This window comes from Corvus kubaryi, unplaced genomic scaffold (genome assembly GCF_017639235.1).
Source record: "Corvus kubaryi isolate FWS band 111438036 unplaced genomic scaffold, C.kubaryi_AGA036_p1.0 37382, whole genome shotgun sequence".
Taxonomy (NCBI): domain Eukaryota; kingdom Metazoa; phylum Chordata; class Aves; order Passeriformes; family Corvidae; genus Corvus; species Corvus kubaryi.
In genome coordinates, this window is record NW_024581124.1 from 358,405 (window position 1) to 383,450 (window position 25,046).

Sequence of the window (25,046 nt, forward strand, 5' to 3'; positions counted from 1 at the left end):
ATGGCTGTGAGACAGAGGAACAATGAAGAAAAGGTTCTTGGAATTGCTGTTGACACTGTGTGATGTACACACAGTGAGAAGACAGAGCAGAGCAGCACTGGGACCAGGAGGAGCTTCAAGGGAATATTCCTCTGGGCCTTTAGGCCTGAAATCCTCCTCTCCAACACCCCAGTTTCCATAGTCAGAAGTGCGATCAATGCCTAACTACACAAGATGCTTCCACTTCGTAATGATCCTCATTTCTAGATGATTAATTGTTGTTGACTTCCTCCCTTGGAACTTTGTAACAGCCCAGCAAAGAATGAAAGTCTGGAGATTCTCCCCAAAGTCCCCCAAATGCATGAGAAACTGGAATCTGCTGCAGGGCTGCAGTACGTTGTCTCAGCAGATTCAGTGGGTAATGAGGTCTTCTGAAACAAAGTGTAATAAGTGTTTCTGCCTGGACTTGCCAAAAGACCTTAATGCAAATAGAACTGCAGGAAAATTAGGGTGGACTCTAGTGGCTGCCTCCCCCTCAGGGTTTTGGTTTTTCTGTTGGCTTTTTTTTTTTTTTTTCCCCTTCAATCCTGATGAAATTCATTACAGTTGCATTTAAACTGAGGTTGTGATTTAAATTTCCCAAAGCAGGCAGGGCAGGTTTGATATATCAGAGCGTGTGTGCTTCCTGAGAAGCAAGGTAGTTGCAGAGCCTTCCCCAAGGGGTGCCTGGTTGGTCCCCTCACCCCCTTGACATGTTTGCTGTCACACAGGCCACTGGATTCCTGGCAAGTCGAGCAGGCTTGCTCCTTACAGCCAAGCAGCCCCACATTCAAACATGCCACTACTTTCCTTGAAGGTATTTACAGTTTACTTTTTAGTGCTACTTTAAGTTCAAAGGGGCTAGTAAAGCCCCATTAAGCCATTTACATCAAACTGGTTAGTTAATTATCCTGTTGCAGGCTTTAAATTAGCAATTTATAACCCTTTCCCTGGAGATGCCAGTATTTGGAAACAACTCAGCCAGGACATTTTGCAGGGTGAAGTTAAGGAACAAAAAGCAACACTAAACCAAACCACCTCCACCCCCCAAAAAAACCCCTCAAAACAACCCAGAATAAATATCTTCAGTTTTTGATTACACATCTGTTAACTTTGGGAGAATCCAGTAGGAACAGAGGTGGGGAGAGCCCACTATTACCAGCTAGCAGCGATACTGAGGCCCTGTCTACCTTAGGCTATGCAGCAAAATGTGATTTGCAGCAGCCCAAAGCCAGCCTGGGAGGCACCACAGCTAAAGGGGGATGATTCTTTCCTTACAACAAGATATTCTGCTTCTCAGTAGCATAATCACAGGTATTTTTACATTCATATGTACAAAAATGTGTCTGCCCACAAGGCAAGAACACTATTTGAGGGTTTGGATCTGGTCAAACTGAACGCCAGCATACAGCTGCAGCCCTCTTTCATGTTAGGATTAAAAAGATACATATTCATATCCCCTAGTCATAATGGTCAATGATCCCATGGGCCAAGTGAGGCTGGAGCTGAGGGGTCTCCATTCCCAGGATCTTCTCCCCTGCCAAGAGCCTTTAATTTCTGAGAAGGAGAGTCTGTTGTCCACTCAGGGACTGGTTATTCCAGTCCACCACATCAGAGTGCAAAGCTGCTACAGAAGAGAATTACTACCTTCCCCCCTAAATACCTGACTGCCCAAACTAACCAGGTCCTAGAGCACAACACTCCTCTCACCCCCTCTTCCTTATTTCCACCAGCCATTATTTAGTTCTACAAACAACTGGCATTCTGGATGTTTACCTGAAAATCTTATTTAAAATAAAGATGGGAGGGAAAGACTGCCCAGTTGATACTACTTTCACACAATAATCTATCAAGTGTAAGAGAAGCCTTGGCCCCAAACCTGGAAGCTGTCCCAAACCAACAAGCACTTAACACCTCACCAAGAGCAGGAATCCATGGAAAGAAGGGATGGAACAAGACTAAGGCAAACTAGGAGATTTCACATAAACATAAAAAAAATGCACATCAAATTTGAGAGAAAAATTCCATTCTACTTGAAAGACATGACAGGCAGATGGAATCAAGTCATATGACAGACCCTGCAATTTCTTTTTCCTTCATCTTAATACATCCCTTTCTCAATAGCAAAAAAAAAAAAATTATCTTCTGCCAAACAAGTGTCAGATAAACTTTAAAAAGAGATATAAAAATCTAACCAATTTAATTTCTTTATGCTATGCAACCATGAGATTTATTTTGCATTTACTACTTCTTATGGAGAATAACCATTTCGTAATAACTTTTGGGATGGGGGCAAATGGGAAGAAGAGAGGGAAATACACTCAGATTTCAAACCAAAGTGACAAAATATTTTTGTACAAAATTTGTAAGATGGTATGACTTCTACGTGATTTATTGCTCTAAATTGCAAGACAGAGGCCTTATAATAAGAATACTGGTAAATACAACACAAAATCTAAATTATCTAAAGGACTGAAAAACCCAACCCCACACATAGATGACATTCTCTAAATTCTCTGCCCTTTCTTGGGAGCAGTTACACCCAAACCATCACTCGGACCAGGGGCTGTTCTCTCCTGCAAACGCCAGCCTGGCCTTTGAAACAGCCTGGTGCAAACAGGCTCCAGGACTGCATAAGGTTAGGGAATTATAAAATAATGTGAAACCGGGGAGAAAGAAGAAAGCAAAGCCCTCCTGAGGATAAAATGAGAGTCTTTCCTGCTCCACCAAAACCTTCCATTTCCAAGGCATGCAATACCCAGGCCTGTGCCTTAGAACAGGTGTGTCTCCTTAAATACCTCACATGTCACACTTGTGTCTCATGGATACAGTCCTGCGGGATTATATTAGTACCAGTGCATACCAGCTGGAGCTACCCGCGGCGGTGTCCTGTGACTCCTCGCACGGGGGGAGCCGCTCTCGCCGCAGGCACGGCCCCTTTGCCACATGATCCCGGAGACAGACAGACAGACAGACAGACAGACAGCGGCCCTGCCACCGCGGCTTCCTAGCACTTGTGCTCCGGGGGCTGACCCAGCGCAGGGACAAGCAAGAGACCTCCTCCAGAGCAGGAAGGGGGCACTGCCGGGAGACAGGGAGAGGAGGGCTCCACGTATCCTTTTCTTCCCTCCTCTGCGCTTCTCACCTGCAAACTCTCAACCAATTTATGCCAAATAGACACGCTGAAGACCTCCTTTAAATAAAAAAAGATGCACGGTTAACAGAGCAAAGTCCACTCAGCCATTCCCAAGCAGAAAATGCTGACGGGGCACAATGCAGGTATGGCTAAAGCAGGATGAAGGAAGAACAAAGGAGAGCAAGCCTCATACATCTTCAAGTCAGTGCAGAAAGAGCCCTTGGCAATTTCAACCTAATTCATCACTAACCTTGGAGCATGCTAGCTGCTGGCCTAAGCAGCTGAAAGAGATAGTAAGAAAATTTTTATGGCAGCAAACACATTAGTGACATTTTTTGTGCCATATCTTCATGAGTAGCACAGATAATACAAAGGGAAGAGCTGTTTGGTTTTAGCTATAGCTCTGCATCACGATACAAAGGAATTCTTCAGCATGAAGAACTGCCCCAATGCCATCCATCTCATGAAAGGGATCTTGTAGTACTGATCAGGGAGCCAGAGCACCAATGGGTGTGAGAAGCTGCTGAGCAGCACACATGGGTTCAGAGGTGGAGCACCACAGGGCTCTGTAGGATCTCCTTAATCCTCCTTAGCAGCACAAATGCCTTCATTTTCCAGAGAAAATTCTTGCAACAGCTTTTAGAAGAGAGGGTATGTGAGTAAAAGTGAATGGACCAATCTTGATGAAAAGTCTAACTTATGAGGAATCTACCATATCCTTAAGTTATTACACTGTTTAATTAATTCAGATTTCCAGGTTTGAGCACACATCAGGTTTATCTGCTCATCCCTATGGTAACTGGCTCTAGGCATCACAATCAGCTGTTGGGGATGAAGGCAATGTCAATCTAAATGTTCTTCTCAAGTGCTTTTTCAGTCCACCTCTGCTTTATAACCCCTCAAGGACTGATACAGAGGCTTCAATGAACCCAACTCATCAGTCCAGTACAAGTTGGAAGCAAAGGGAAATTCTCACATACTTTACATCCTGTTCATCTCTTCATCTCACTGGCCATTTCTGTTCAAATAAATCCAGAATAAGGCCATTCCATGATACTTCATTCTCAAACAAATGAGAAGGACCCAAAGCTCTCCAAATCCATCTACCTCTACAAATGCCTATTATTCTTATTACTGGCATTTCTCAGTTTCAAGAGGCCTGAAGTCCATAGCCATAAAAATCAGCATTAACTGCCAGGTGAACTCTTACTACTTAGCCAATTATTTATTATGCTGGGTCCTTCACTACCAGGCAAACTTCGGTTGCAAACGCCAATCCATGTTCTCAGACACCAGGATTTAAATGCTGAACAGCCTCCTATAACCAAATTTTAGCATCTTTATGTTTTCTTTATTCTTTGCCAGCCACAATGTTAGTGGCTTCCTGGCCAGTTAGCAGCCAGCCTGGTAAGAGCTCTGAACTTCACACATTTGTCAGGAAATCTTGGAATACATACTGTCCGGTACATCTCAAGCAACTTGAAACCAAGTTGGCAGAGCAGGTCTGGGTCCCCAAACAGACAGATGGAGGCCCAGCTGTATTTTGTAACTGTGCCACATACAAAATGTGCACTTCTGGGAACCTTGAGACTTGGTGACACACCTAATGCAGAAACAATTATTTAAGAAGCCATTTTTTTAAATCCCCACATTTAGTACAGGAGTGCAATCATTAACTTCATTTTTCTGCAAACAAAAATTTTCCAGACTTTGGGAAAACCAGGCCTTCTTATAAGCAACCTCTCTGCATACCCAGGGCTGTGTGTTCCCATAGGGAAAGTATGAATTTCTAGGTGAGAGCAAAACAAAACAACTCCTTTAAGTGGGAGTAGCTGAGAACAGAGCTGTCCACGCGCTTCTGTAAAGGCCTCCATCCAAATGCTCAACTCCCACTCCTGTCAGTACTTGCAAGCCTTTAATCCAACTGAGGTTCTTCACCAACCTCCAGCTATTTCATGACATGCCTGTCTTGGGGCATAAAATCCTAGAGAGTGCCCCCATAAATCAAACACATTTGTTATATAATTGAAAAGGTTTTAAAGGGGAAAATGGAAAAACTCCTACTGTCATTAAGAAGGAAATTAATGATCTAGAGAACAGCAGTGATTATCCAGATAGCGATTCTTTTTTATTGAGCAACCAGACTCATAATTAAGGTGGTTTTTTTTCTTAAAATAATATATAAATAAACTATTGGAAAGTTTTACACAACTTTAACCAGTGGAATTTCAGAGTTCAAATAAATTACAAGCTATTTCACTGTTGGACTGTCTGTCTCTAAGGCCATAATTAATTTTAATGTTCAAATTTGCAGTGCCAAACACATGACCAGGAGTAAAATAGGAATAACTTCTTCAGGGCTCTCTTGCAGTTTGTATCAACACCACAGAATACTGGAAAATAGGAGGCCAGGTGCACTTATGTTCAGAGATATCTTTACCCTCACATACTTTGAGAAGTATTTAAAGCATAAGAAATTCAAAATTCACTTGCCCCCATTTGGGGGGAGAGTAATGGAGATGAGGGAGAGGAAGGGAAGGGAAAAAAAGAGACCAACTGTTCCATTCACATATGAACACACAGAGGGAGTTTCCTTTATCTGTGTATCAAACCATTGCAAATACAGGAAAAGCCACAGCAATGCCATGCCAGCAGCTAAATGTGCTTTTACTTATTTATTTATTTATTCAGATAGCATTCAATGGTAGAGGAGACTGTATTTAAATAAAAGTAATTGAAAGCTACCAATTTTAATCCTGTTTTACATTTACACTCTAGATCATGAAGGATGAGCAGTGGCTGGTAACTACTAAGCCATACTGATTTGCAACTAAATATAATCTGCTCTCAATTTGGTATTATTTTTTGCTAACTGAAGCCGCACTATCTCCAGCTGAAACATTTATTCCATTTCACAGGTATTTATCCAGCTGACATTTTTCCTCCTTTTATTATTTTAATAAACAGCCAATGACTTTTATTAGACACTTTCTCATTTGAATCATAATGCCTGAAAATTTGAAAAATCACAATCCATCGAGAATTTTTAACTTCATTTCTGTATCTACCATACTACGCATTTAAGTCCAAACATGTTTAACATTTAAAACAAACTCTTTCATGAAGAAACATGAGCTGTAGCTGATGATTTAAAACTGAATTCACATTGCCGTGTCCTTCAAAATCTAGAGCTACCAGATGCTGGCCTCCCATTAGATCTAGTTCTTATTCACCAGCTTAGAAATGGAGAACAAGCATCCCAAATTTTTTAAGCTTTCACTGTTTTATCAACGGAAATCTTTTACTGATTAAATTAAAAAAAAAATCTGCAAAAGTGGCCTGAAGGTCTCCTTGCAAAGGCAGCTTCATCTGTCAGAATAAACTCTTGTTCCTCATGCACAGCGACAGACTTTCTGCAGCTGAGCATTCTGTCTTTCCTTAAACATTTGGCAGAAGACAAGCAGTGCCTAAATAAAGACAGATCTAAGCTCATTACGATCTATGAAAATTGCTCAAGGCAGCCATTGTAATTTCAGGTTTCTCTCCCTAGTTATTAAAAAGATTGTTCAATTCAGTAGCTTTTAGTTGTTACATCTACAGTGCATTTGACTTTTGTGCAATATCCCACAAACTGCCATCAACTACTAAAACTAGCAAAAGCAAGAGGTGATGCATCCATTTCCTACAATATGCATTCTGCTTCCTTTTTCTTGGCATATGTACTGAGAGGCTGTGATTGCATCTGTCCACATTTTGTTTAGCAATTTGTATTAGAGAAAAACCATATTTTCCAAAAAACACTTAATACACGTGCCAAAATAAAAGATAAAGCTTAATTTGCTATAAGGAAGATGGCAGAGAAATAGAAGACAGACCTCCACCTGATCAAACACAATGTTATGTGCAAAGTGCAGAAGAAACAGGTTTTCATGGAACCTTCCCATGCTACTTTCAAATTCATGTCTGCCTTCATAATCCATGATATTTCTCAAACCATTTCTGCACTAAATTCCTTCTTTGTTTATTCCTTCCCAAGATAGCACTTCCATTTATAAAATTCCCACTTTAATTGTTAGCACAGACCCGTCAAGCTTAGGAAACCTGGAATGAAGTCTTTCCTTTTGCCAGCTGAATGGAGGAGGATGCTGTTCAAGCTCACCCATGGCCACATGTTAATCATCCAGTAATCTGGCTGAGGTGATTAAAGCAGGAAAAGTAGCACTGTATTGGACACAGTTCCATGGTCCTACATCATGCTGGACAGCTGTCATGTATGCGGTTTGGATGTTGAGAGAGCCTCCCTGGAAAATTTACCAGTATTGCTGGTTTCAAGTTGTGGCTAGATAGCAAATGCACAGAATGCACCATTCCATTCTTACTGATTTTTGAAAAAAAGAAAGCCTGGATGCACAAAAGAAATAAAACCAATAAACCTTCTTTGCTCCTTGCTATAAACAGCCATTTTGCTGGAGAAGCAGCCAGGGGGGAATAAAACTGCACATCCCTTCTTAAAAGAAAGATGACTTGGTAACTTGGAAGTAGTCTAGTAAGAACAGTTTCCCTTCCCTAATGAAGTTCCTTGTCCAGTATTAAAGGAAAGTAATCTTTCAGTAGCGTTTCAGCCACCTCAAAGGGCAATTTAAAAATAATGTAGGTTTGTGATGTTTAAACAAGCTTTTCCATCAATTACTTAATAGCATCCAGAGGCTCCAAGTAAGAAACAGGACCCTTTATACCAAGCAATTTATAGTAGCAATACACAGAGTGAGGCAGAAGACTTGAAGGGAAGGAAAATGCTGGGGGCAAGGAGAGAGGGGAGGTAAAAACCACAAGTAAGATTACTAAGTATATCCAAAATCTAAAAACTGGAATAAAAGCCAGTGCCCTGCACCAAAGCCCCCTGGGGAGAAAAAAAAAGAAAAAGAAAAAAAAAAATTCTTGCTTGCTCATCCCATCAGATCCAGAGATCCAGCAGCTTTCCTGCAGCCTGCTCTGGAGAGCTCCAGCCTTTTGCTACCCCTCTGGCAGCCTTGTGCCCTGGAGTACTCCAATGTGGCAGGTGATGACAGCTGACAGGTAAAAACTCATTTGCCCCAGGACTGCCTGGCATGTGAACTCACAAGGGCTCTGTGAGCTGGAAGAGAAATCTCCCAAGAGAAGAAGGAAACTCTTGCTATTTTGCCTAGAAAAGCCTCTTCCAGAGAGCTGAGCCATGCTGGAAGGTGGCGAGTGACGCCTGCGCTGCAGCCGCTCTCCTCCTCGGGGCAGGGGAATGCCACGCTGCAGCGAGCTCGCTGCTCCCAGGTTCACGTGGAAGCATTCCAAGCTACTCGGCTTCTGACAGCTCTCCAACTGCTCTTCCACGCGGTATTGCTTTACATTACATTGCTTTCCCTGCCAGGAGGCACTGCTGTATTACAGTACAGTCGTCTAGCAAAATGTAAAACTGATTTTTTCACCTCCCAAATACCAACCGACTGTTGCTGCTGCAGTCACGACTACAAGCCCTCCTCTGTGTTACACTTTCTGCTTTTGTGCATATACAAGGGATTTTAGTATCTTCTCTCCAGCCCCCTTCCCAACTTTCTGCTTCCTCCCCTCCCTGTCGTGCTCCCCAGTCCTTTCTGCGGAGGGCAGCCATCCTCAGCTTCCAACCCAAGGTGTCACTACTACTCGAGTTAAACGCGCCCAAGCCAGCTCATTAGGTGCAGTATCAGGGACTGTAGCACCGAGAGGAGAAAGTGGGAAAGGTAACTGGAAACATTATAGTTACTTACAGCTTCAGTAACAAGCTTAGCTTCCTGTTAACTCAGAATTTTAAAAGAGATGCAGGCTACTGAGGCATTTTATAACACGTACACATTTTTAGGCACTTGACTTCTAATTCTCTTCATTTCCGTGTGCTTTACATTACCTGTGGGCTGCAAGGCAAAACTAGTTTTCCTCACTGCAGGGTAGCTGGTTTCCTTTCTAGTTTTGAACTATAAAAATAGCCATGTTATAAGAGCAAAGGTCTAGCTCTCTCTGTTCTTCAGCAGTAGCCAGAATAGGGCCAAAAAGAAAAAAAAACAAGTGAGGGATGGAAGAGAGGGAAGAAAAGCAATGACATAGAATACAGGCAGTCTTCTTCCTTCTTACACCCTGTGTAATTGTTAAAGATCTCCTGATCCAGAGGTTGTATCCAGGCCATCACTTTTAATAAGAACTTATCTGTCCTTCATCGATTTTTCAATCTGTTTAGACTTCTGCTATCCATAACACCCTGTGGCAATGAGTTTCACGTGGTAACTGCTGCTTGACAGAGTGCCTCCTCTTTGCCTGCTTTGAATCAATTTAGCAAACACAGGAGCTGTGAAGGATCACTCCCTACCCCCTTTCCCCACCATTCATGACAATACCACACATCTGCAATTTCTGTAATAAGTCATCTCTTCTCTATGGCAAAGAGAAATCAAAGTCAGTGACTGACTTTTCTCTGGACCTTCCCTGGCCCTCCACTACATTTGAAGGTGGTGATTAGAACTGCACAGTGCCTAAGACACTGGCACACCACGGATTTACCCAGCACCACACTGATGGTTTCTGTTTGGTTTACCAGCTTGAGTAAACATTCAGAGTTTGTTGTTTCTTCAGGGAGTACAGCATTTCCTTCCAGCTGCCCCTTCGTCTCTCTGCAAGAACCTTCTGGGGACTCACTTCAGAGTGCTCTTAAATAGTCTGCTGAGGTGATAGGTGACATTTTTCTTCTCCCAACAACTGCTGCCACAGTTCTCTCAAATTTTTTACCCAATTCAAGTCAGTCAAAATCTCAGCTTTCAAATCCCTGCCATTTTTCAAAATCTTCCCAAAAGCACAGCAGTTTGCAGTCACTCAAAGCTCATGGCTATTTTTTTTCACCTGTACACCCAATAAGAAGGTCCACAAACCAGAGAAGCAGAAAGCACACGGTTCTCCCCAGCAAGCAGGGGGAAGCACTGTTGCATTAAAATCTATACTGACAAACCAAGGAAACTTTCTCAATCTTGTCCCAGTAAATATCCCAGTCTTAAGAAATTTCCCAGGAGTCCCCACATAACAAGTGACTGTCCTGAAGGATCAGTCAGACTTGGCACTGCAATGCACAAATCACTACCCTGCCTCCTGAGCCCCTGCTAATCCCAAAAGACGTGCTTCACCAAACAGAACTGCTCCATATAATTGCTTGTCTTATCTCCCCTCTCTTAGCTGAGCTACCACGGTTCCAAAAGGCCTTAAAATTAATGATAGATATGCTTGCAGATTAAAACCCCTCTACCTGCATAGTGCTATGTGCATCACTTGTTAACACAGTGCTCGGCTGCGGTTTCTCTGTGCTTCTTATAAGCAGCTGAAGTGCTGCTGAATTAGCAAACACTGGGAGGAAATATCAGAGCAGTTTGTTTGACCACAGTTTCAGAATTTGTAACACAAGTTGTAACACAAGAGGAGAAAGATAACAAAAACCAAAGTTATAAACTGCAACACTGAATCTCAGCATACCTGGCCAGAAAACTGAGCAGGTAATTTGTGTAAACACAGACTCTTATGAACACACAGTCAACAAAAGTAGCACAAGACAGATTAACAAAATAATAGCACAGACATTTTACTTCCATAGTTACAAACCTCTGAATTCAGAAATAACAACCTTTGTACATTGACAAAAAATCTACAACTACCCATGAGCATAAGACAGTGTGCAAAGGCTGGGGGAATAAAGTAATCCAGTTCAGCATATAGAAACATTCCTTTCAGGTATCTCATTTACTGAACACTTTGCACGCAGTGCCCGCAAAAATACACTGGGTGTGTTAAGATCTGTGGAGAAGAATCCCTTTCCTTCAGTTTCCTAAGGAAACTATGTGGGATAGAACATCCCTTTTACTCAATAGGATGAGAAATTCCACCAAATCCCTTGTTGGAGCTCTGACATAAAGGCAGTTCAGAAAGTCAGCCAGAGACCTCCCCACACCCATCACCATGACTTTCCAAGACTGGAATGAAAAAAAGTTGTGTTAAAATTTTGCACTCAGCTTCAAATGTCAGTCACCTCTGTTTTCTCTTTTGAAATAGACACACAATATACACACACATTTATACACACATGTATAACTCACTTCTGATATTTCTTCTGAAATCCCTACTCTGACTGACACTTCTCATGGTGCTGAATCTAATAGATGGTTCCCCAGTTAATTTAGCCCCTGTATTATAAAATGCTGCCATCCCATGATGGATCAGAACCAGCCAGGAGCTTGAGCACAGAGAACACAACAGCCTGCTCACAATAAGCAGAAAAATTATCACTGTAAAGCAGTTTGCAAAGTGCCTTAAACGCTATTACAAGAAAGAGGCAGTCTGTTCAGAGCTACACCAAGCAGGGAAAAAAGTTTGAATTATTTAGGGCTAGTTCCTTGCTGTTCTCCAGAAAGGAGTGCACAGACAGGTGAGGAAGCAAATCATATCTCCCGCCTCACACCTGGACTCCTGTCCAGGCCTTGAGCTACAAAAAGTCAGCAGGTACTGTTTGTTCACGTCTCCTTTCTTTGGTAACCAACTGAGAAGCTGCATTTTTCTTAGTGTGAAAGTATCTAGCTCCAGCTCAACTTGTTTCAGAGAAGATTTGACTGAGAAGAATAAGTGAATGAGGATGCCCTCCTCAAGATAAATGTTCTGGCCTCTCGTGGGCATAACTCTCCCAGCAGGAATTGACCACTGATAATGTTATCACAGAAAATGCATTTAAGCTCAGTTCTGTTAATAAGGTCCTCTCCTAGCAGAAACTAAAGGATTCCTGTTCACCTGGTATCTTCCACATTTATCCTGCCATTGCTCCAGAAGCAGAACAACTACTAGTGAGGAAAAGTCACCCATAGTAAGGGAATGGACTCTACTTCTAAGCCACAGAAAAGGGACAATGGATGTTGACTTCGCAATTTGAGAAGGGTACTTCTTATCATCTAGGACATTTGCATGAAACAGCTTCTTCAGCTCTTGGTTTAATGAATAAAGGAATCAAATCTTTCAATACATATTGTAAATAACCACAAAGATTTGCCATCTGAAACAGCTATACATGGCTCTCTCTCCATATCCACCATTTACAAGTAAAGATTTCTCAAGTGATCAGCTGGCAGAGCTGGAAATGGGCAGAGCTCAATGTGTAGCCAAATTGAATCATCAAGGAAAAATTCAGACAACACAATGTTGAAAGTCTTGGAGACAGTTTGCAGTAGCTTCACTATGTTCAGTTTTTCCTTAAAAAATGTTTTTCTAGCAAGCTGGTAATTTTCCTGTTGTATCAAATTCCTTGATACCTACTTGGGAGAAAATTTAGTTGATTCATAAACATTTGCATGGCTTATTTAAGCTGTGAAAAATATTCAAGTGAAGAGATGAAGAAACTTGCCCAAAGTGAAAATGGCAAATGCAGAGCTAAGGAGGGACCCCCATTCTCACTCCCTTATCTCCTTGTCATTCTGCAGCTACAGGAGAGCACAGCCAAGAGGCCCTCAGCTGAGGGACAATCATGGAGTGGTCTGGCTTCGACATGCCTGAGCTCAAGCTGCTGCTCCCAGTAGGTAGCAGAATCATTACATCCATCCCTTCTCAGGGAGCCTGAGAGCTGCCCAGCAGGCACTGGGGAGAGCTACACCCCAGGATCTATCCACGGGGTTAGGCAGAAAGTAGTATCCAAGGTACCTATCATGGCAACATCTAAATGCAAGTATCAGAGCACTTTACAGACAAAAAGGGCTTTCCCCTAGGCTGTTTAAAATTTGCATGTTCCTGTGTAGCACTGAAGATAGCAGCAATGGTGATTCATTAAGATAATGATTTAAGTAGGAGGCTTAAGAAAGTCGGGGTGGATTGACATCCAGAGGGCTGCAGTTGGAGCTTCTCCACTCCAGGCTGCCACCTTCCCTTTTAAGGGAAGGGATGAATTCCAAAAGTCAAGAGAACTATGAATTAACAGCAGCTATATCACAATTACAATGTACTGAAGCACAAGAGCACCATCTCTGCTCCAGCCCATCCTCCCTGGCAAGGACAAGCACAAAATTTTATGCTGCAGGAAATTTTTCATGGCATTTTAAACTACTGGCAATTCTAAATTACTGGATTTCCTTTCCTAGAGTAGTTTGTTAGTGCAGGTTCCCCTCAAAAGAAAAAGATTGTATGAGTTTCTTTTAAACCAATTTTCTATCCACCTCAAAAACAATACACATTTTCTTTCAGCCAGTTGTTATTCCCCACTATTGAATAATCAGATGGGTTTGATAAATTGATTGCTCCCACATAATGATGTAAATATACACATTGGGAAAAAGCACACAAGTCCTTTCCACACCCCAACATTTAATCAAATTGTGATCAGTTACAGGTTGAGACATGCATTCTGTCCGTAACACCAGGCTAATGCTCAGACAGTAAAGGCAGCTCAGACTTCATCCCTGCTAAGACAGAGGCCTTTGTACTGTGATTTTCATATTTACTTTCAGTTGCCTTTCAGAGAAATGTACAGGCAACCAGTTTGGCTGTTCTGCTGCTCACTTGGAATGGTTGCAATAGGGCATCCCGGTGTGTATTGCCCACTCACCGCTAGCTGTGCTTGGTCTGAACGTCTTTTCGGCACTCTATCCCATGCTGATTCAGTACAGAATAGCTTCCTGGAATGCAATTATAGAAAGAGTGAGGGTTTGTCTTAAAAAGGGATTATTCCAGAACAGCTATTCCTTATTAACTATTCCAAATTGCCTCTTCATTAGGATGATGAATATAACTGAGAAGAGCTCTTCCATTCAATTGGTAACTTACCTTAGTCTCAATCAATGACCCTGTTTAGATGAGCCTTTGTCACAGCACCACACACCCATAGCAGCAGATTCACCAATAGAAACAGATGCACAGTTGCAATGAAAGTAGAGCTGCTGCATGGACACTCAGCTGAGTTTGTTTTAAGTTGGGCCGATAACAGGATCAGGAAATACATTAAAAAGAAATAGTTGTTTCAATCACAGATCTCATCAGTACTGCCTGTGACATTTTGTACTTCACAAGTCTTAGAATCAGCTTTGTTCAAGCTCGGTTTATTCCTTAGATATATAGAGACCTTAATGGCAGGGAAATTTTGAGCTCTGGAACTTCTTTGTTTATTGAGTTCTTAGCTTGAAAGATTTCTCATCCAAAAGGGCTGAGAAAGTACCTGGCACATCTTCGATGCTTATTGAATACATTAAATAAATCAAACGTTTTATGATAAAATTCCACTCCCCCACACCAAACAGATGTAAGTCCAAGTTGAGGAGGCTTGAAAAATTGCACTAAAATTGATTTTGCTCCAATTTTCCCCAAAGGAAAAAATCTGAGTGTGGGTTGAGACAAAAACATGGAAAATTTAAGCTATCATGAACAACTGAAAAGAGAAATGGAGAAAAGACAGAAGCCAAAACTAAACTTCACCTTCAGCATGCATAATTTATATTCTTTGCAGTGTTCTGTATTACAGGCATTCCTGGACTCACACGTAAAGTGGGAGTCTTTTTCTGGGCTCACCATGGTTCTAGAGAAAAGTGCAAGATACCTTAATGCTGATGTCTCCTGCCTACTCAGGAAATCACAAACCACAGAGATCCTGAGAGGGTAGAAAAGATAGGACCCAGCACAGCTGAAGATGGCAGTACCAAAAGGATCCCATGTCAAAAAATGGGTGATCCATTTTTTAAGTCTGCCATTACTTGATCACAGTATCAGTCTAACTTTCAGTCTACTTTTGCATACACACAATCTTAGTCCATGTATGTAATATTTTATAAGCAGCTTTTATGAGTTCTTTTCCCCATAGGAGAGAAAGTTAAGAGATACCTGATAGAAAGGGGTAAAGTGCAAATACAAATATATGCAAATCAAACCAGGGAAAAAAGAGAAAGAAAGAAAAAAAAAAAAAAAAGGAAAATAAACTGAAACCACTTCCAGTCTCTCTCCCTCCAATAAATTCCACACTCTCATGGTCTCTGGCACCACTTCACAGTAACCCCAAAAGATGTTCACCTGCTCCCACAGCACTAAGAAACAAACAGTGAAACAAGTACAAAGAAGTTCCCACCTAGGACCCTAGGATGACCAATGTAATCCCCTGAGAGCACATTGCAAGGGGAAAACCTTACCATGAAAGCAGAAGAAAAACAAACACACACATGCACACACAGAGCTCCACTGCTGTGCACCATTAGCATCCTCCCCACTTTCTATACACATCCAGTATCAGGAGATTTATATTCAGGCCAAAAGCTCATGCTGGCAGGAGAGGAAAGTACTTTGGAGAAGAGAGGGGAAGGGGAAAAAAAGCTTACAGTTTCTTGGCTTATGATCAGCAGGCTGGATGCATTCTGTGGAATTAGGCCAAAGCATTAGTTATTATATTCAAGAGAACATCTGAATCTCAGCTCAAGGGAGCCGAGTTTGCGGCTCTCATTTATACTGTATATCAATTGAATATCAAACCACATTTTCCGCCTTCTGAATAATAAAGCTTAATAGTTTGGGACTCCCATATGGTCTATTGTTAAAATATTTCCAAACACTGGCTGCTGTTTTATTTCTGAAGGAAAGATTTCTCTTTCCTCTTCAAGCTTCACTTGTTTAAAAGATACTTGTAGCAAAAGCTAAATATATTAATCTTTTAAATATTTCCAGAGTTTGAACTAGGGCTAAAAATGAGAGGATAAGGAAAACAAAATACATTTTGAAACTAGCTTTTTCCTTTTTAATGTCACATGCAAATGTTTGTTCCAGGCAGAAGCAGCTGGTGCCACCAGGCTCTGCTGTTCAGAACAGGGGGTGCAGAAGCTTTCAGACACCATGAGTTGCTCTAACAAAGGAGGGACCACACAGACTCAAGCCATTCACAAAAGGACCCAGGCCGATTATTTGACTATTACTTACAAGGAAGCTTGTCCAGTAACGTAGGCAATAAATACTGGAGAAACCTGTTCCGTGTATAACCCGGGTTTGTCTTTTCACAAGTCCTGCTCTCTAATTAGCTACTCATTCCTCGAGGGCACTGCTGATGGATGGAGTGTATCAGTTCGGTATATATTTTTTTAAAAGTCAAGGAACTTGCTAAATAATAAAAGCATCAGCATAATACACACTCTGCAGTGCTAGGAGCAGTCACTAGTGCTCCTTCCCAGTCCCACCAGAAAAGAGTGTTCCTGTGCTTTCTACTTTACAGAAAAAGACTCAGTGGCAGAGAGACTGTAACTCACAAGGACTGCAGTGCCCTGCTCAGAGCTGGGATGAGAGCTCAGAAGTGCTCAGCTTTTGATCCTGCATTCACCCCCTGTTCCATTTGCACAGAAGGACTCAACTGCTCTGCGAGCAGAAGTGAAACCCTGCAGCACTGCCTGGTTGTGCACTGGTGTGACCCACCAGCTCCACCTCACCAGCCCCTGCCCTCTCCGTGGAGTTCCTCCTGCACTCTGGGACAGGAGCTCTCGCGGTGGCACCTTCCCACGTATCTGCTGGACACTCAGCCAAGCACAGGGTGCTGAGCTGGGCACGGCCAGCCGTGTAACAGCACAAAAACAGAGCTGCTCCTACAGCTCAGGGAGCCAAGTAAAAACTTCTGCTCTCTCCTCCTTATCTTTTGTTCTAGCCCTCATTGCTGCTTCTCATTCCAGTCTCCTACTTCCCTCTGTCTGCCAGTGTGTTCCCCTCCCCTCCACCACCTATCTGCCCCTCCACCGCCTGCTCTGCTCCAGTGTACAGGGCTTCAGAGTCAGCTGTCCCAACCCTAAAACTGGTTGCTCGTACTCATCAGCTGCCTCCTCCTCAGAAAGGAAGAAATTCCAGTATTTCCACATTTGCTCTCATCCCAATTTGGGCAGAAAAACTGAAATAAGAGACTATGTAGAATGGAAGTTCACAAGTTTAAAAAGAAAGAAACAAACAAAAAAAAAGGAAACCTATTTGTGAACACCAGTGCATTTGGTGTCATTTGAAATGGAATATTTTACATTACTGAAACCAAAGTTAGTTCATTTTGGTTTGGTGACCTGACCTGAGAAATTTTGTTCTGAGTCAGTACAATGTTGAGCTGCTTTTATTCCCACAGTGTTGCACTGCCTCAGTCACTGCAGCTTGGCAGCCTGGTAACCCTGACCTTACTTCTGGGTCAGCCTCCCATGCTGGAAGGCAGCTCCCAAAGCACACACTGAGGTCTCCTGTGGCACAGCATGGCCCCTGGGAGACCTGTACTGCCATATGGGAAGGCTAGGGCCCTTGGAGTCCAGCAGAATAGGTACATCAGTCAACAGCTCTCTGAGCAGTCAAGGATGACCTGGAATCCAATGCAATGTTTTGAACCAAGCCCAAGTGAAACCTTTTAGATCAGTTAGAGAAAAGCAAAGCAAAGAGGTATTCCCATTCAGGCAGCATAGACAGGTCAATGTAACATTTCTGGTAAAAAGCTAGTTTATTAATTTTACAGGTGATCAGAAATCTAGCATTGGGCTTTTCTAGGAGGAAAACAATGTTTCCATTTTAAAGAAACTACACTGCTCCCTGCAAAAGCCACTCCAAGGAAAATTCAGATCAGTCTCCTACTGACCACAGCAGCATTCTTACAAACTAGCTTAAAAATAATACAGCGAACAAATCTCACTCCTGCAGAAGCTTCCTCAGCAGGGAGCTTAAATTATAGCAGTATCAGCACCCTTCTGCCTCCTACCCAGCTCCTGGCGTGACCTAAGGACTGCAGGATTTAGTTCATCAGCCGAGTTTAACAACTAGCTCAAAGTCTGACAAGTATTGAACCAGGGGGTTTGCAACAGATGTCTGAATGGTCTCAATACCTTGCTGCTCTAAGCCAAGGCACGGGCACAGTTTCTATGAGAGTTGGGCAGAAACAACTGCTGGTAGAGCTGCTGAAGGTTCTGAGTTCTGCCCCAAACGTTAGGGATGCCACCAACTCATGCTCAGCAACCAGTTCTTAAAACAAGTGGAGAGGACTCAGAGGGAAGATTATTATGCATTCACAGAAAGCTATTTTAGTAGTTTTCTTGTAGACTCTGTAATGCGGCTCTTGTAGTGTGTGTTCATCCCCCAGGTCTGTGTATCTGAGAGAAGGCAGAGTGAGTGTGTATGTGTGTGTATGGATGGATTTGATTTACTCTTGAAAAAAAAGGAAAAGGAGAGACACTTAGCCTGTAGTTTCGGTGCTGGAAACTGCAATAAACCTCTCTTTTTAAACCCCATAACCTTGTGACTGTTTTATAGTCATAAGGAATCATAACCAGAGAAAGATTTAGCCTAACAGTGATCTGCCCTCAAAGACATGAATCTGTCACATCTAATAGAAGGGGAATAAGGAGACAAACCTTTCCTCTAAGTAATTCAAACAGATGGTATATGGCTTTGGTGGGAACTTACTGTAAGTTGCCCCTGTAACAAGGGTAAATTTGGCAATGCTGTGCACCCAAAGATGCTATTTACGAGTCAGTGTGAGAAATATCTCTGCACGATTTCCTTGTGTTTTAAAACCCGAATTCTCTACGACTGTATCTCACCACTTTTGTGGTTGACACATTCAACCAGCTTTCCACCCACTTTTTCACCCCCTTTTTGCCAGCAAGATTGAGTCTCTCTTGTTTGCAATTTTTAACTCTCCTCAAAGTAATTTTTTACTTTTGAGGGATCAGCAGAAGATAATTAAGTGCATTGTGCCAATATGTTAAAGCACAGTTTTCTACCAATATTTCAAATATAATTTTCTTTGTCTGGGCTTATAGTACATTCTTTCTTACCCAACAAAGCACACCAAAGTCTTCAGGTTAGTTTCTCTTTCTTTCCTTCTTCATACCCTCTATAAAAAATAAAAGTTTCTTTTCTCTCCTTCTCTCATTTTCCCCCAGAATCTCAATCCCCAATTTCTCTTTTCTAGTTTTATCATACAACTTCTTTCCCCTGCTTCTCCAGACTCACAGTAAGAAGCATTACTTGATCACCTTGCTCTGGGTTCCTGCCTTTTCTCCAGAGGAGCAACAAGTGACTCCTGGGACACTTTGCTCTGTTTCCTCTCTTGGAAGACAGCCGAGGCTTACTCAACTCTCTCTTCCTCAGGTCTGCCACTCAGCCCACTAACCTATCCCCATTTTCCACCCACACTGAACAAGACATAAGGTTTCCAAACTTGTCTGGAGAGCTTAGTCCCAAATTAAGCTCGTTGTCCTATAAGAGACCAGACATGAAACCAATACCAATGCTTAAGTGTTCTCATGGTATCTCAAAGCAGGTGAAGACCATTATTGTCAGATTCCTAGCATGCAACAAGGCTGATAGGGAACACTGAAAGATATGGGGTAGCAAGAGACCAAATTCACTTGCAGTGGCAGTCCAGGGGAGTATACTTCATTCAAAGGAGCAGTAAACTTAGACACTGGTTTTCCAGACTGGTCAGGGGAGGATTGGTATTAGAGAACCTGAGGGTAATCCCCAGATTACCTTTCCGCACGCTTGCAGGGAGCAAATGTCACTTTGCATGGTGAAGCATGCCAGCTCGGGAGCACGCTCTACATTTCATGTTAATGAGTATTAGCATGGAACCCAACTTCCTTCCCCTCCCCAATTTTTATATAATTAAGGATCAGAATGAGCATTTTGTTTTAGTCTACAACAGTGAGAGACAACAGCACTACAGAATAACTGCAAAGGGAGAGAAAGAAGAAAAAAAAAAAATGCAGGTGGTAGACACTTACTGCTCTGGCCACTGCATGAAATGAAGGCTTGAGCGCACATTTTTGCCTGATTGCATAGCTGTCTCTGCTGCCCATCTAATCTGCTTAGAAAACTGGTTTTGAAGGATATGGTTCAGACATACCACTTGCATGGGGAGGGGGGAATGATGAGGGGAGAAAAAAAAAGTGCTGCAGCTGCAAAAGATAAAATAGAACAACTAATTTTCTCAGAGCTTGCAACACAACCTCTCCCCCTCCTCCACATGCAGTCACTGCACTGGCAGGATAAGCTGGAGATTCTCCAGTGTAAGCAAAGAAGGCAGAATAAGGTGTGCAGGCCCTTCTCCACCCCGCTCCCCACAGGCCTTGGGGGTGCCACAGAAAGCGGAGGCTGACAGCCCCGCTCGCAGGGAGGGGGACATTCCTCCGCCCGCTCGTTTCAATTGCATTCCCATTTTTCAGAGGGGACGTGAGAAACACACAGTGCTGGATGTTATGCCGAGACAATAATGAGCATAAGGGAGCTGCAGACTCCTGCTGTACCAATTGGTGGCTGGGTTCTGAACTCTCATTGTGTGATCCGATTTCTCCTGTCATTCAAGCCATTTTGCAAACTCCAAGCATACGTTCATTTAAGCCATGTGTCCTGAAATCTAAACAGCTGAAGGGGACAGGGAGAGAGGGGTAGGGAGAGAGGAGAACCACTGGATTTCTGGTGACAGTGTCTAAAATACACATTTGCACAAGGAAGTCTCACTTTAGATAGTCACTTAACAAAACAATTACAGCTGCTGACAGGCAAGAGGTACAGTTTCAAGTGACCATCAGACATAAAATAGGCCAAATAAATTACTGCAGTCTAAAGGGAGTGGGTGTGTGTGTTCTCACAAATCTAACAGAGATAACAAATGGATTACCAGTGGGTGACCCAATGTCAAAATTAGCAGCCCCAGTTCTCATTTCAGTTACACCGTAGCAATGACATTACCCAAGATCTAGCAGAAGTGAAACTGAAATCAGAGTCCAACCCAGGATGTCAGGGAAGCAGCTGCTTTAGTTTTTTAATGCCTAGAATTTCAACCCAGTTTGCTTTGTTTCAAGAGCATAAGCTGCGTCTGGGAGAAGGGGCAGCAGCCTTTGCCAGCTGCCACGTGACCTGCAAGGATGTTTTCAAAATTGAATTTTTTTTTTGGGGGGGGGGTGGGGTGGGGTTGGGGGAGAGGAAGTAGGGGTTGTTAGTGATAGAGGTAGACAGCATGAGAAGTATATTGGCATGTTTTGACCCTTTTCTCAAAGGTATTTTGTCCTTTATTTCCATTCTGTGTCCATATATACAGTTACCCTCTCCTCTGCACTCTCCTACACATACACCCATGTTTTCTTCGAAAGAATCAAGAAGGCCAGTTCAGGCCTTTGTGGAGTCTTTGAGGAGACATTGTGTGAGTGCTTACTCCCTCAATTAAGTAAAATACAAGGGGGTTTTACAAGTATAAAAGTAATTTTAAGCTTTCCAAATATTAATTGCTTACGGAAATTAAACATCTGCTAACAATAAACTCCCCAAACAAATAAGATAGTTTCAGCCTCACTGAAATGCTTTCCCTTGCTAATTGCTAAGAATACCATTTTCTTGTCTTTTACAATGACAGTTTCATTAGTTCTCCAATTATCCCAACATTTCAGTCCTTTCTCTTTCACAACAGAATGAAAAAGGTCCAATTCCCATCTCCAATGCAACTTTCAGAGTCCTGCAAAACCAAGTGAGAAACTGGCAATTATGATGAGCCATGGAAAGCCCTCAGGGCAGAGACTGACTACGTGGGTTGCAGAGTCCACCCGCACACCTTTTCTTACCACATCTCCCACAGCCCCCTCCGAGTCTGCCGAGTTTTCACAAGTATCGTACTACAGAGTGCACCCAACTGAGGCAACTGGGTGCTCTAAGTGCAAAGAGGAGCTGAAATGCTGATAACCCACACGAGTGCTTAGAATAGCAGATGCCAGGGGGAGAGAAGGGGGCCACCAGCTGAATTTGCATCACACAAGGAAATAAGTCAGTTGGGCAAAAGCCCCATATGGCTGCTTGGGAATGCAGAGCTAAAAGGGCTTTCACTGCTTGGAGAACTGCAGCTCTCCTCCAGCTTCTCATCTCACTCTCTGCAACTTGGTGCAGAAGCATAGGGAAGAGATTTCAAAACCTCACAGCACTTCTTACTATACAAGAAAAACAACTAGTCCTTTGCATGAGTATGTTTTCTGCATTTAAGAATCAAAAAGCACTTAGCTACAGTACTTGCCCTCTATCCACTTAAGGGACGAAAGGCCCAGCCTGACTTGCTCAAGGTCAAATAGCAAGTTCAGCAGCAAGAGATGACAAGGGCTCAGGTACCTCCAAATCCCATTCAACTGTTGTACCCATTAGACTGAAGAGATGTTAAACACCCTCATGGCGTCAAGAATGACTAATGCCCTCCCAGGTCAGCTTGTGATAGAGAACTGGGAACTCACACATCTCCTTCCTCTGCCTCCCACTCCAGTATTGTTGCAAAGCCCACGTGATGAGATTTTCCTAATCAGCAATTAAATAGTTAATGCTTACATTGCAGCAGATGGAACAGGAGTTGCTGCAGGGAAAGTATACAGAGGGAAGGAGGAGAAAAGAGACAGCAAGGAGGAAAAAACAGTCCGAGAAACAATCCTAAAGGAAAGCAGTTTTCCCACTATAAGGGGTGATTAGTCGACTAGACAACATAACCCTTAAGACTTTGTCTAGACTAGGATAAAATGCTACATTGTTGAAGGTGTTTGAGAGGCATAGTGTAGGTAAGGCACACGGCCTTTGAGGATGTGGTAGCCAAGGAAGAGACTAATTAGGACACGTTCACTAACATGTCTTAATGTTCCATGTTTAAATCCTTGCCCAAGAACTCAAGGCTATGCAAAGCAAAGGTCTCTGATGCTGTTCTAATGATTGTAAAAGTAAAGCTATGACACAGTGCAAAAGAATCAAAAGGGTGAGGAATTGCTCAAGTCTCACATCCCCCATTTTTCTTACGCTCATTGAACACCTGTGAACATTTGCATCTTAAAATATTCACCAGCATTCTACCAGACAACCTACTATGACATTTTTCCTCTAAAAATCTAATCAAAGGCCTAAATGCCAATAGCAAAAGAGACCACAGGCTAACAGGCTACACTCCTATGAAACTTATCCTTTTGCACCAGTGGTTGCACAGGCAGATTTCGGAAAGAGGGTGTGAGGGGAAAAGAAGACAGGACTATGAAGAGTGTGCCCAAGCCTTCATCAAAATCATAATTTTGATAATTCAGTACCAGATTTGTAATTAAAATCAAATCCCACCTCACTAAGACAGCCCGAAGCATTCACAGAGACCTCGTTCTGAGAGTTGTTACACTAAATACCCGGAGAATCACAAACACTGTAGCTTCTTCTTAACCCTTCCAGCAGTATTTCAGGAACCACCTGTCAGTTTAAAAGACTGATCGTTTTTCTCCCAGCTTCTTGCAGGCCCTAGGTGTGCCCCTAACCAAATAGGCTTACCATTTAAAAGCTTAATTGCACCTGTGGCTTAAACCTTATCCCAGACAGCACTCGGGAACACTTGGATTTGGGTGTTTTAGGTGTGAGACTGGGGCCTGCATTCACAAACAGAGCTAGGCAAGTCAGAGTAGGAGCCCCTAGTAAAAGCAGGCAGTATACTGGGGAGCAGGGAATGGGGAAGAAAGAAGTGCTTTTTCCATTTTGATCACATTTAACTGTATTTACATTTCCACAGTTAGGCTTGAGTAATGTCCACCTCCTTGTTTGTGACTGAAGGTAGGTTTCAGAGTCTCAGATTTCTTTTCCACAACAAAAAGATCAAAGTTTGAGCCACTTGTGCAACTTAGGTGTTTACAGTGAACTGGTCTAATCGCATGGCAAGCCCTCCCTCCCGTTATCAGTCTCACACTGAGCCAAGCTCCTTCATTCCATAAGCACCAGGGAGGACTGAGAGGAGAGGGCCCATGTCTGGTGTGGATTATAACCCACCATCCCTTCTACCTACTCTAACATGGGAACTAAAATACAGTATGCAGGGGAAGGGTTTAACATGTTCAACTAAATATTCACTTGGGATGTGGTCTGCAGGGCTGACAAAGCATTTTCAGGTTGTATTTTTAAAGAAGCTTTCTAAAAAGCAAGCAAGTGCTGTGTGAAGAACCAGAATGAGAGAGAAGGGTCCCTTCACTCTCCTTCTTAGTATTGCCTAGGTAGTGCAGGTTCATGGTCCATCTTATTGTCAAAGGAAACCTGTGCTGCCTTGTCAAAAGTTACTGGCAACAGAAGGATAAAGAAACACAGCACAGTAGGAGTCCATGCAGACAAGCTTCCACATTCCTAATCTCGCTTTATCTCATGCAAGGACACAAAAACTTTCTGGGTCTTCATTTTGTAAGCTATGAAATGGAGCTAAATTTTAGGGTTTTGTGAAATGATTTTCAATTAGTAATAGCAAAGCACATATCTTCAGATGAAAGGTATCATATAAATATTAATGAGCTCAGACTACTGGCAGTATGCGTGTCTCTTAGGAATCGTAAGCACCATGGATGGATCAAAGAGGACATGTAGCTCTAAGAGACAGAGTGGTGGGAGTTGTCTCTGCCTTTAACTGTATTTTAAAGTAGATCCTCAAGACTGTTGTGGATATTCCCTATCAAGTTACAGCAGCTTTCAATTAAAATGACATTTTATCCTTAGGCAAAATTCCACTGCGTACCTTTTAATAGTAGCAGGGCACATTTTCACTCATGTAGGTATTTCTTCTACCGACATGCATTACTAGATCTTTGTAAATAGGGATCAAACCAACTGGGAAATAGGGATTTTACCTTCATTTTCATCAAAATAAATATCCCTTACCTAGTTATGTTGCTGAAAAACTTCCAGCTCCACTGCAGTGCTGTGACAAGAAGTAGGATGAGGATGTGGCAGCTGTTTGCTTCACAGTGCTTGTAGCTCAGTCTGGCAGCACTTCAGACATGGAGCTGTCCTCTGAATGAATATGGCAGAAAATGCCACATGGTGAAGGTGCTGCTTCTGTTCCCCTGAGCAGGGGCAGCACAAAACGTGG

General features: G+C 42.6%; 1 protein-coding gene across 1 annotated transcript in view; it reads right to left on the minus strand.

The window, feature by feature from the left end:
- Positions 1 to 25,046, minus strand: part of HIC2 (HIC ZBTB transcriptional repressor 2) — a 55,620-nt gene that overhangs the window by 24,945 nt on the left and 5,629 nt on the right. The window contains exon 3 of the mRNA XM_042034852.1: positions 13,773 to 13,842. The gene's annotated coding sequence lies outside the window, so the exon portion shown is untranslated. The remainder of the gene's footprint in view (positions 1 to 13,772; positions 13,843 to 25,046) is intronic.